The 12,525-nt window shown below is 41.1% G+C and overlaps 1 protein-coding gene across 1 annotated transcript in view; it reads left to right on the plus strand.

Annotated features, from left to right (window-relative positions):
* The window catches only part of LOC113470541 (vacuolar protein sorting-associated protein 13B-like), a 28,986-nt gene that overhangs the window by 15,535 nt on the left and 926 nt on the right, over positions 1-12,525 (plus strand). The window lies entirely within an intron of this gene.

The following is a 12,525-nucleotide window of genomic DNA, read 5'->3' on the forward strand; positions in this document are numbered from 1 at the left end:
CTGTTTGCCTCGAGTGACGAGAAGAAAACTGTGAGCCTGTCGGATGAACAGATGGAGTTGTATGCTGCTGGGTTTATACCGTTCAATATCATACAGGTGGGTGGCTTAGCTCTTGTGGCGTAGTGGTCAGTGCAGTTCTTTTGTGCAGAAGACCTGGGATCGAATCTCGGCTGGGTGATTTTTTTTCACTTTCCTTTAGGAAGGAAAGTAATGCAGGTTTGCAGGTATTCGGTCAAAATTTCTATGTTTTTCAGTGCCAAAACACGTTTTGAGGTTCCTGATGCCTAAATCGAAAGTTTTAGCCATTGGTCCGTGCGTATGTCTGTCTGCAAACAAAATATCTCAAGAACGGTATAAGCTAGAGACTTAAAAGTTGGTATGCAGAGTATGCACATATCAAATATGACAAGGATGCAACACGAAACTTTTGGTTAAGATCGGTGCAACGATTGGCAGTATTTTGACCTCATTTTGACAGTTTTCGACCGCTTTTTAGCTGTACTGGCTAAACTATATCTTCTTCGCCTTTTCCCGTGTACAAACGGGGTCGGCGTTTTTCGTCAGCCTCTCAAACAGCTCTAACTAGAGTGATTGTTAGGGCTGATTAGATTTTTTTTTTTTTACAATTGGGGATTAGGAATAAAAACTGACTAAACTAAATAACAAACAATAACCGTTCTGTCGCTTTTTCCCAGATCGCCATATTTCATCCAATCATCGAGCTCCATCCCCTCGCCCAGCACAGTGCGGGGTGCACCCCAGGGCCCCAACATGACCCCGCGGGCCCCCACCCGACGCCGCACGAGATGCTGTGACAGGTGAGTGGGTGGCGAATTTGGACCCGGGATTATTTTAGGGACCACTGATTTGTCTTTCACTGTGAGCCTTTAGATAACACAGTATCAAGGGTTTTCCTTGACGTCACCGTTTTGATTTACATAGGCCAGTATTTCTTAATAGGAGATAGCCAGCCGCTCTGAGAGCGACCCTTCTCTGTTAAGGATACCTCGGGTGCGAATCAAACCCGTGACCCAGCGCTTACAAGGCAGACACGCTACCATCCAAGCTAACTAGGCTGGAATTTTATTAAGAGGTTTGATGGAAGGAATTGTTTCTTCTGTGGTCTTATCATCCCGATGCTGAAATGATACCACATACTGCGGGATGGGCATGCTACGACACAGACCAAGCTAACTAACTAGGCTGGTATAAACTTCAATTTCATTGGTCATTGGGCCAATGTTTGTGTCAACAATGACGTCACACTTACCTGGTAATAACCAGCCTTAGTAATGAAGTGGTTAGTGCAGTAGATTTTGGTTCGGGAGGTTGGTTGTTCGAATTTGATTCCATCTTTTTCAACATTGTTCAAGTGTAATTAATGCCTTTTTGCCGTTGATTAATGCCTTTTTTTCGTACTTTGTAGATGTGCCTATTTCGAGATAGATATGCCTATACCTAATTATTCCTTTTTTCTCCTTTTCAGGTCATACGTTAAGGATAGGTCTGTACATCAAGCAGCTACAGCTGTCACTCAAACTCCGTGAGTGCACCCAGTCTAGCGTGAGTGACAAGGTCAAATATGCCCCTCTCATGTCACTACAGATAGATGGACTATTTGCAGAACTTACTTCGCATAATGACAACTGGTTCAATCTACAAGCAGGTAAGAGACTGGTAATCAGGCGGGCGTGGGTTCGATCCCAGCCAGTCTAATGCTGACAACGTCAAATATGCCCCCCTCATGTCACTACAGATAGATGGACTATTTGCAGAACTTACTTCGCATAATGACAACTGGTTCAATCTACAAGCAGGTAAGAATAGAAGGAAATTACTCCTAGTCTGATCTCAAATCTTTTGGTAAATAAACCAGATATCTTCTGGAATGGGGGTGACTTAAAAAGATTTGCGAATAATGCCAATCGTTGCACCGATCTTAACCAAAAGTTTCGTGTTGCATCCTTGTCATATTTGAGATGTGCATACCAATTTTTAAGTCTCTAGCTTATACCGTTCTTGAGATATTTAGTTTACAGACAGACATAGGCACGGACCAATGGCTAAATCTTTCGATTTAGGCATTAGGAACCTCAAAACGTGTTTTGGCACTAAAAACTAAACATCGAAATTTTGACCGAATACCTGCATTACTTTCCTTCCTAAAGGGAAAGGAAAGTGAAAAAAAAATCACCCAGCCGAGATTCGATCCCAGGTCTTCCGCACAAAAGAACTGCACTGACCACTACGCCACAAGAGCTGAGCCACCCACCTGTATGATATTGAACGGTATAAACCCTGCAGCATACAACTCCATCTGTTCATCCGACAGGCTCACATTTTTCTTCTCGTCACTCGAGGCAAACAGGCTTATCGAGTTAAGACTTTCCTGCAGTAGGGTGACTAGATAGAGGGTTCTGTGTACTAGGGAGGCATTCAGTTTGACTAGCATAGGACCGAGGACACAGCTGTCAGTCTTGTTTCGTAGTTCTTATCGAACTGTTGGCATAGCCGCATTTCAAGGCTGCATTTAAACAGGAGCGGTTCCAAGAACGTCACGATGTGTCCGGAAGATGACCGACGGTCCAAACAGATGGTGATGTCCAGTAGTTTGATACGCTTGCGGAGGAAGAGGTCTTTGGGAGATAGTTCTGTGAAGAGGAGATGATTTTTGGTTTGACCTGACTGAAAACTTTGTTTCTGGATTGGTTCATTTTGGGTAACAACTAACAACCCTTTCACCATGCGCAAAAAGATTTTTTGTGAAACATCTGTTATGATAGATTTTACACATCTATGTCATTGCAAAACCATCTCTTAGCTTTCCATAAGTAACTTCTTTACCTCATCAAACTTCTTACCTTGCAAAACTTACCTTCTTTAAATTAACAACCAATTCCAAAATCTTCAGTAGCAGATATAGCTGAGGTTTGCTCACAATATATCTCATTTTATCACAGCATACATCAAGTCGTGTCAGTCTTGTTTCGTAGTTCTTATCGAACTGTTGGCATAGCCGCATTTCAAGGCTGCATTTAAACAGGAGCGGTTCCAAGAACGTCACGATGTGTCCGGAAGATGACCGACGGTCCAAACAGATGGTGATGTCCAGTAGTTTGATACGCTTGCGGAGGAAGAGGTCTTTGGGAGATAGTTCTGTGAAGAGGAGATGATTTTTGGTTTGACCTGACTGAAAACTTTGTTTCTGGATTGGTTCATTTTGGGTAACAACTAACAACCCTTTCACCATGCGCAAAAAGATTTTTTTCTTTGTAACGAATTTTTTTCCGTCTTTTTTTCGTGAGGATTAGACAGATGAAGTAGTGTGTTCACATTGCCAACAAAGAACAATTCAGAAAAAAAGTAACTTCAGACAAGGAAAAATTCGAGCAGTGTGAATGGGCTGTAACTTGGGGCATGTCTTCAAATAGGTCCACATGGGTGGTGTTATGTCCTTACCTGTGAAAGTGGGAAGCCACTTCTCATTGACCTAGTCACGCTGAATTGTTTTAATATTCAGCGACAGCACTGTATCCTCCTAGATAATCTTCAAGATGACATTGTTACACACTATATTCAAATTAGACAGCACTCCTTAAGTTATACATTGAGTAAAATTCTTACCTGTGAAAGCCGGGAGCCATTTTTCATCAACCGAGTCACACTGGATGGTTTTAATATTCAACGACAACACTGTATCCTCCTCGATAATCTTCAGGATGACATTGTTACACACTATCTTCAAATTAGACAGCACTCTCCGGACTAGACTAATCATGTAGGTACTGTTAGAGGATTCTACAGGGGTGAGAGATGCGGTGCCAGGCTCCAGAGAGGGTAAGTTGGGACTGCAACAAAAGAGAAAAGATAATGTTTATACCAAAGACTTACCTCCTTTGAAAAAAAGTAGGTACCTTGGATCCTCTTTTGCCTTGGCTTGAGAACAAGTACTTAGTGAAAAAATGGAGTATTTTTAAGCATAAAGCTAAAGAAACTGACAGGTTGCTGGGGAATTGAACATAGTACCTCCTGTGATCCCTATTTAGAATTGGCTTTAGGGTACACGATTATTGCCGATCCGGCTGTGTGGTCTACTGGTAAGTCGAATAGGAAAAAAAATCTGGTGTGAATATCACACGACTTTCCTTATCCTATTGAAAGATGCTTATTTGAGTGTTCTTTTACCATAACTTTTACAATATGTCTAACCGTTTAGTCAGTATAGCTGAAAACCGCCGAAAAGTGGTCGAAACCCGCCAAAAAGCGGTCAAAATACCGCCAAGCGCAACAACCATCTCAACCAAACGTTTTGTGTTGCATCCTTGTCAATTGGTATATTTATAAAAAAAAAGTGTGGAAAAGTTAGTGTAGGTGAATACATTCAAGATGTGATTTTTGAGGTGAAAATCAATGTTGCATCGCCTTGATTTTTAAAACGACTTCTTCCTAACATGACGGGGACAAGCAATCAGTTCTGTGAGAACGAGGTGGCAGAATTGCAGGAATTCTTCCGGAGTACTCTTCAAGTTAGTAGATAGAAATGCTGATCCTTGACCCATTATTATGTTAAGACGGCCTCTTCTTGATCCTTAACCCAAAAGAAAAAAGTCTGCCTTGTAAGCGCTAAGTCTCGGGTTCAATTCCCGGAATTCCCGTGGCGGATTTTATCCTAAAGAGAGATAATAATAATAGTGCTTATTTATACTGCTCGCATAGGACTGAAAAGTCCCTTTACTCCAGCAGTAGGCTACTACTATTATTGTGGTCAAATTCTCAAATTATATGAGGATAAAATTCCATACCTCGGCTGGGATTGAACCCACGCCCTCCTGTTTACCAGGCGAGCGCCTTGACCACTACACCACCGAGGCAGGACCTAGGCGCTTACAAGGCATAGACTTCTTTCATGAATTGGACTATAAGACACATTGAATAATAGGTAACAAACGGCTGGCTTTCTCCTATTCTGTCACCCTGTTGTCTTCGCGATTTCAGGACGATAAGAGCTCCACCGTTCAATTCCATTGTTAAACTTCCCTCTATCAAACCTATGTTAAAAATAATAATAATAATAAAAAAAAACTTGGTGTGAACATCTCACATCTTTCTTTTCTTTTTCTTCTAATTAAATCAAACATTTTGTATAGTTTTGTTGACGCACTTTAACAATAATAACCTGTATGTTTAATAAGTCTCTATCTTCCCCCCAGAACAAAGAATTTCACCTGCAAGACTTGAAGCTGTCTCTGCGCGACAAAAACGTGCAAGTCCAGTGCAACCTGGACAGTTTGAACTTGCATTTCAACTTGCACACGCATCATATTGCAACTCACGTGTTGCACTCGCTGTATCACTTTATTTCTCTTCCTAAAGCAATCTCACATTTTGCATTTCACAAATACCAAATAAGTATTTGTGAAATGTGTAGAAATGAGTGGAAAATATGTACCTATCTATCATTCTGATTGCATATCTGACTGTGTCATTGTAACTTGGTATGAAAGGTTTTTTCCTAATCAGCTTGGGTGGTGGTACACCTGTATTTAAAGCACCAGGTTGTGGGAGCTGAGTGCCCTATAGGTACCTACCTAGGGGAATTTGAGTGAGTTTCATGTTTAGGATTGACCGAGTAGTCTATTGAAAAGAGTTGTTACTTTTTCTTTTTCATTACTCACTCAATCTCTACACATCTTTACTTTACACTTTAAACATAACTTCTTGATCACTTTCCAGCTACATTTATGGGAAGGACAGGCATGTTTTCACAATTTAGAATTGGACTTGGAAGCTTTGGAGAGCTTGGTCCCGTTTCACTTTGTCAGCGGACATATCAATGAGTTGAGAATTAAGGTGCCATGGACCAGCCTAGGATCAAGCTCAGTGGAAGTTGTCATTGATACAATTGGTAAATATGGGAGCTTTGTTCCTTAAATAAATACCAATGGTGTGTTGTAAAGTGTGTTCAAACATGTTAGATAAATATGTAGGAAATGTAAGTATTGATTGACAAGGTGAAACTATGATATTGAGCCATTGTGGATGGTTCAGTTGACATCCATCGATGACCAGTGTGGACACACTTTATGATTTTCAAAAGGGGAAGAAGCTATAAACCTTTACAGCAGTGGCGTAGCGTGATCTAACTCCAAGTGTAGGGTGGACACTAATTTCTATCACAATATCTATCTAGTAAGAATACAATAATTATTTAAAGTCAATATTAAAGGGTATTTGAGTGGAATTTTCGAGTGTATGGCCGCCATACACGCCCTAAATGGACGCTACGCCACTGCTTTACAGTATGCTATTTTGCTGGTAATCTTATAATCCAGGTTGAATATTCAATGTCTAATTTTGTTGAGTGAAAAGTAACAGGAGGAAGAGTGAGTGAGTGAGTGAGAAGAAACAAAGACTACTCGGTCAATCCTAAACATGAAACTCACTCAAATCCCCATAGGTACCTATAGGGCACTCAGCTCCCACAGCCTGGTGCTTTAAAGACAGGTGTACCACCACCCAAGCTGATTAGGAAAAAAACCTTTCATAACAAGTTACAATGACACAGTCAGATAAGCAATCAGAATGATAGATACATATTTTCCACTCATTTCTACACATTTCACAAATACCTATTTGGTATTTGTGAAATGCAAAATGTGAGATTGCTTGAGGAAGAGAACCCTGTTTCATTATTTTCCCATTTTGTAAAAGTCATGACTCAACAAAGGAAAAACTTTGAAAAATATTGCATGACCATTATCAGTTGCAGTGATGACAAAATAACATGAAATTTGTGAAATGCAAAGTGCAAGTGTTGAGTTGCTTACAGGAACAGGGCCAAAGTCTCACCTCTGCTCTACACACCAAAGTAGAAAGTGAAAACCAGACCACTTTCACCTTCACACGTAGGCAAACCTAGATCAACAGACAAAAGATACCAATTTTCCAAATGAATCACCTACCTGTGCATCCGATCTCTTGAAATTCTTGATGTACTTGTCAGCATAGCTTAAAATGAACGAAGTTAAGAACGATTCTACACGATACATAGTGAAAATTGAGTAACATTGAATAAAAAATTACAAATTGCGATTCACACGAAAGGAACCCATTTTCCCGAAAAGAAAATTCTGATCTGATTTTTCACCAGAAAGTACAAAATTCTGAAATTTTAGAATTTGAATTTTCGCGCGTTCAAAATGATTATTTACGGAGGTTGCCAAGCGATGGACAGAGAGGAATCTCACACTAAAAAGTGAAGCCATTTTTAGCGGCCATTTTGTTCCAAGTTGATTATTTCTGGGGAAAAATTTCCTAGAAGACAAAAAAGTTAAGCAGCATTGTGCTTGTTTGGTACCTATCTGTACGAGTGACTGTCAGGATCATAATATTCAGACCGTTGGCTATTTTTGGGTGCAATCAGCCTTGTGGGGAGACTAATATTTTGAGGACCCAAAATGATATCTCATCAACCCTTTCCCATCCTAGGATATGCTTGTGTTCCTCTACAGTAGATATTATAGTTGATGAAATAAGAGAATTTTTTTAACTTTAATTTTTTTGTACATAAATGGTAGGTCAGTTAAGTTTATTTAAATAGGTATTTAAAACAATAATGGTTCATACATTACATGGCGCATTAATTAAAATCAACATAGTGGAAAATAAATTGAAAATACATAACAATAATACTATTCAATATTAGTTCCGTTAAATACATATATAAGGAGGTAACATCATGTGTAATATATTATTTGACAAAAATTGGTTGGTTTTGAACGGATTTATTGGTGCATTTGCAGCATTTCAGAGAGGTCATAGTGTGAATATAATCAGAACTTTGTCTCTAAAAAAGAACTTCGAGTTCTATTATGTATGCTGAAACTTTAGGTCTAGGTAATACATACAATGTATTACATTTTCTATCTTTGGACGAGAGATTATCTTTCTCTATAGAAAACCGCTCAGAACTCTGAACTTTCACTACAAAATCTTACAAATCATGGGACACAGAAGCACGAATCTCACAAATTTAGGACACGGAAGTATACAACAGAAGTTACAGAGGACAGAGTATTTACAAGCGAAGGAAGGACTAGGGAAGAGGTGGTGACATCAGACCCTCATCTCACTCAAATTCCCACCGGGGGGATTCGAACCCCCGGACCCTGTAGACGAAGACGTGCTTGAGTTAAGCTTGATGAGATTCTTAGCCCCGCCCCCATCACACGGGTTCCCTTGATACGAGCTTCGCGAACACTCGAGGACGTTCGGGCTCTGTCGGAAACTCTCGTGAACAAATCAGGTATCTAAGTGCCTATGTTTGTATTTAGCAGTCACATATTCCATGGAATCTAGGGAAGCAGAGCGTCCCTCCATCTCTATCATTTATTCTCGATCCCTAAGTACTCTTCCTGTTACTATTCACTTACCAAAATTAGACATTGATTATTCAACCTAGATTCTAAGATTACCAGCAAAATAGCATACCTACTGTATATGGGTTTATAGCTTCTCCCCCTTTTGAAAATCTGTTGAAGCAGCCTCCATGGCCGACTGGGTATCACACTAGACTTGCACGCAGGAGGTCCGGGTTTGATTCCCGGCAGAGCCCAGTTTTTCAGCTCTGTGCTTGGAGTTCGAGGTGCACTCAGCCTCATGAGGACAATTGAGTAGCTTTTAGATTTAGATATTTACCTATTGTATCGATGACAACTTCCACTGAGCTTGATCCTAGGCTGGTCCATGGCACCTTGATTCTCAACTCGTTGATATGTCCACTGACGAAATGAAACGGGACCAAGCTCTCCAAAGCTTCCAAGTCCAATTCTAAATTGTGAAAACATGCCTGCCCTTCCCATAAATGTAGCTGGAAAGTGAACAAGAAGTTATGTTTACCAAGTGTAAAGATGTGTAGAGATTGAGTGAGTAATGAAAAAGAACAACTCTTTTCAATAGACTACCAGTGGCGGCTCGTGGTCAGATGAAGAGGTGAAGGGCTTTTCATAAATTAAGCAAATAGTACGTAGGTAGGTATAGGTACATACAAGAAACTAAATGTATACTTATAGTCTTATACATGCAATACTGAAATTAGTAGGTATTATTATTAACGGGATACTGGAGGTGATGATGGGCTGCTGAATAATCTCCGCCACCGTACCTGATAACAAGACAAGGAAACAAGAATGTCAATTAATTTTGTTAGCGAAATCAGCTTGAAAGGGTTTTCAAACAGTGGACAAAGAAGTTCTTGTTCCTATCCTCTGCGTAAATCTCTTTCTCTTCCTAACTACTCCCTTTAATCACATAAACGAAAAGTCAGTCTATAAGTATCTTTGTTTTAATAATAACAGGGCGAATACTTGGTGGTTTCCTATTCCAAATACCTACCTTAGGAGCAAAGGAACGCAACTCCCAGAGATTCAACCCGCAAGTTCCACTCCTTTCTTCCTCAAAGACAAACACCTCCAGGATTTTTCGGACTCATCCTAACAGTATACATGAGATACACACTAATTTGACGTCACGGTTACTCACCGTTCTGTGACGTCATCACATGCCGCCTTCCTGACGTCAGAGGATCCGATCTGACCACGCCCTCGTATAACTCCGCCCCTTCCACGGCTCGGAATACATTGTGCCGAGCCGAAGCTCCTCCCTCTCCCTCCATACCCGCTCGGTGAAGTTCGGGAATGAGCCGAAGCCACACGGACAGCTGATGGGCGCGGTAGTGGTTCTTCATTCGCGGCTTCATACCTAGGGAGAGACGGGGGGAAATTACTCCTAGTCTGATCTCAAATCTTTTGGTAAATAAACCAGATATCTTCTGGAATGGGGGTGACTTAAAAAGATTTGCCAGCGACAGTCATTGCCTTTATAGATGTCACCTTGTGACCTCATATCTGTGAGGATGGTGTAGTAGCTGTAGCTGTAGAAAAAAAAGACAGGACCATTTGGAAGAGGAACCGTGTCGAGACAATGGATCAACTTCGGTCTGAGATGGCACTGAAGTAAATATTTTTATTTAGGACAGTCACACACTATCAGTTAGACCTGACAGGTACACCTGATCAGGTCCGTCTGTCAGGTCTACCTGATAGTGATGTGTGTGCTAATCAGGCATCAGCTAGACCCGACAGGCGGACCTTTTCAGCCGTACCTGTCAGGTCTACCTGATAATGTGTGCTCATCAGGTTTACCTGACAGATGGTCATTTTCAGCCGTACCTGTCAGGTCTAAATGATAGTGACTCTTCCACCCAACTTACTGATTTCCAGATACTTCTGATGAACTGGGTCATACTCGTCCCAAGTTATACTACGGAACCGGTTCTTTTCCTTGCTTCCAGCCAAGGTCATTTCAGCACGATGCTGAAACTCGTTCGGGAGTTGGAGTTGGACATGGAATTCTTCCGACTGCTCCTGTCTTTCTTTCCGGAGGATTTGTTCGAGTTGTTCCTATCCTTCTGGTAATAAACACCAGCAAATATAAGAATATTGAGTATAAGCAGCGAACACCCGATGGTGATGGTAATAGTGAGGGCAGTGTTGTAGGAGGCAAAGTTGCTGAGGTCCAGGTTGCCCAACTCGTGATAGTTGGGATGGAGGTTCTGCTGATGTTGGGAGGTCTGGGTGATGTTGAGACAGGAGGTGAGCTGATGGGACGGGATAGGACATGCGGTTGACGTATCCGATGCATGGAGATCTGGTGCGGGAGTATTTAAGACGTAGCGGCAATGAGAGCGGAGCGGTAGTGAGAGATTTGTATAGGAAATTGTGTGCTGATGTTACAGGTAGGAAATTACTCAAAAAGGGGGAAAACCTCGCACATGTGACTTTATTTTGGCAAATATTGATTGGCTAAATTTGCTTAAAATAAAAAGGCCAACGAAATGGAATTTAACGATAAACTATTAGTGAACTGCCTAACTTGTCATTTTCAAAAGGATTTAACGTTACTGTAGAATGGCTAAAGTTTTTAGTGCTGAATGTTTAACTCTTCATTCGACAAGCTATTCGCCAACTCACATCTCACGTTTATCTCACCCAGCCTCAGTGGTGCTGGGATAAATAGTCACCACGTGAGAGCCCAAATAACCCATCCTTATATCTACCTTCAGTGATCTATTGGGAGCTGGTCCATTCAAAGTACTATCCCCGCTGGCTTATCATACTTTTTAAACAGTCCATTATTCTATAGGTACAAATTAATTCTTGGTCTAATGTTTAATAGATCAGTTGTGCTTACTTGGGTGATGTTTCAAAGTCATAGAGCAGGAAAAATGAGGAACCACGGATTTTTTCTTTTTCTTCTACGACTTCTAGATCCCGAGATAAATCGATTTAAAAAAATGCCGGTAAATCGTGAACTTTGACGTCACGGCATCCTTACCCTATTGCTCCAAATTCCCTCTCAATGGCCTCCGAATGCGAAAAATCCCTCCGATGTCAAAAATCCCGCAGCGACGTGGGAAAAAAGTTCCAAAAATCCCTCGGAGGAAAAATCCCCGTGTTCAAAAATCCCGCCCATTTGCGTGTTCAAGTTGCGGGATCTGTCGTTTCTGGCGGACGTTTATTTGTATCAGATGGTCAACTACTGGTCGCCATCTGTGGTCTCGATAGCCGAGGGTCCCGGGTTCGATGGAGATCAGCAGAATACGCAGAACAGCTCTGGGTGAGTAGTTTCTTTCAATAAGTTTGGCAAAAAGAGAATATTTATTCGAGAAAGAAGAATTAGGCTACAAAAAGTAAAGTTGACCAGCCTGGTCAGCTTGGAAGGTTCCCACCCGGGGTGAACTTAATGAACTTTATCTTAAGCAGATAAGGTTTGTTCTCGGAACGGCTGATTTCTTCCTATCCTGTCTCCTTCTCTCTTCGATTTCGGGACAATAATACCTCTGTAGTTACAGTTCCCTCTATAAGGAAAACAGCTATATTTTGATTTCGACTTCATTTAATTTTGGATACCTACTCCCCAAAATAATTATGTCAAAATACACAAGACCTTGGTTAGACTGCGGGGCAAAGGGACTTTTCAGTCCTTCCCCAGCAGAATAAACAAGGTATATTCTATTCTAATAATTTTATTTATTTTCAGACTCGGCTTATCTCGGCAAATCTCGGGAGGCGGCGGCTCCCAAACGAACTCCTCCTTGTTTCACACGCCCCCCGCCTCTCTTAACCACGCCTCCTACGTTGCCCCACCCCTCCAGCAGGACTCTGTGTACAGTAGCGAACCTAGCGGCCGTGGTTCGAGTTACAAAGCGACCTCTGCCGGCACGGGAGCTAAGCTTGGAGCGACACCTCGGGAGATGACGGTAAGACTTGATCGGGTGAAGTGAGATCTTGGTTTTAACTCGACGGTTTTTCATTTATATTTTTTCAATATAAATGAATTAATTTTAAATATAATAAATATGAAAAGAACATGAATACATATGAACATTTTAAAGATATTTTTTTCATTTTTTATTTTTATTTTTTTTTTTAGAGATTTGATAGAGGGAACCGTAACGACGGAAGA

This window comes from Diaphorina citri, unplaced genomic scaffold (assembly GCF_000475195.1).
Source record: "Diaphorina citri unplaced genomic scaffold, Diaci psyllid genome assembly version 1.1 scaffold54, whole genome shotgun sequence".
Lineage (NCBI taxonomy): Eukaryota > Metazoa > Arthropoda > Insecta > Hemiptera > Psyllidae > Diaphorina > Diaphorina citri.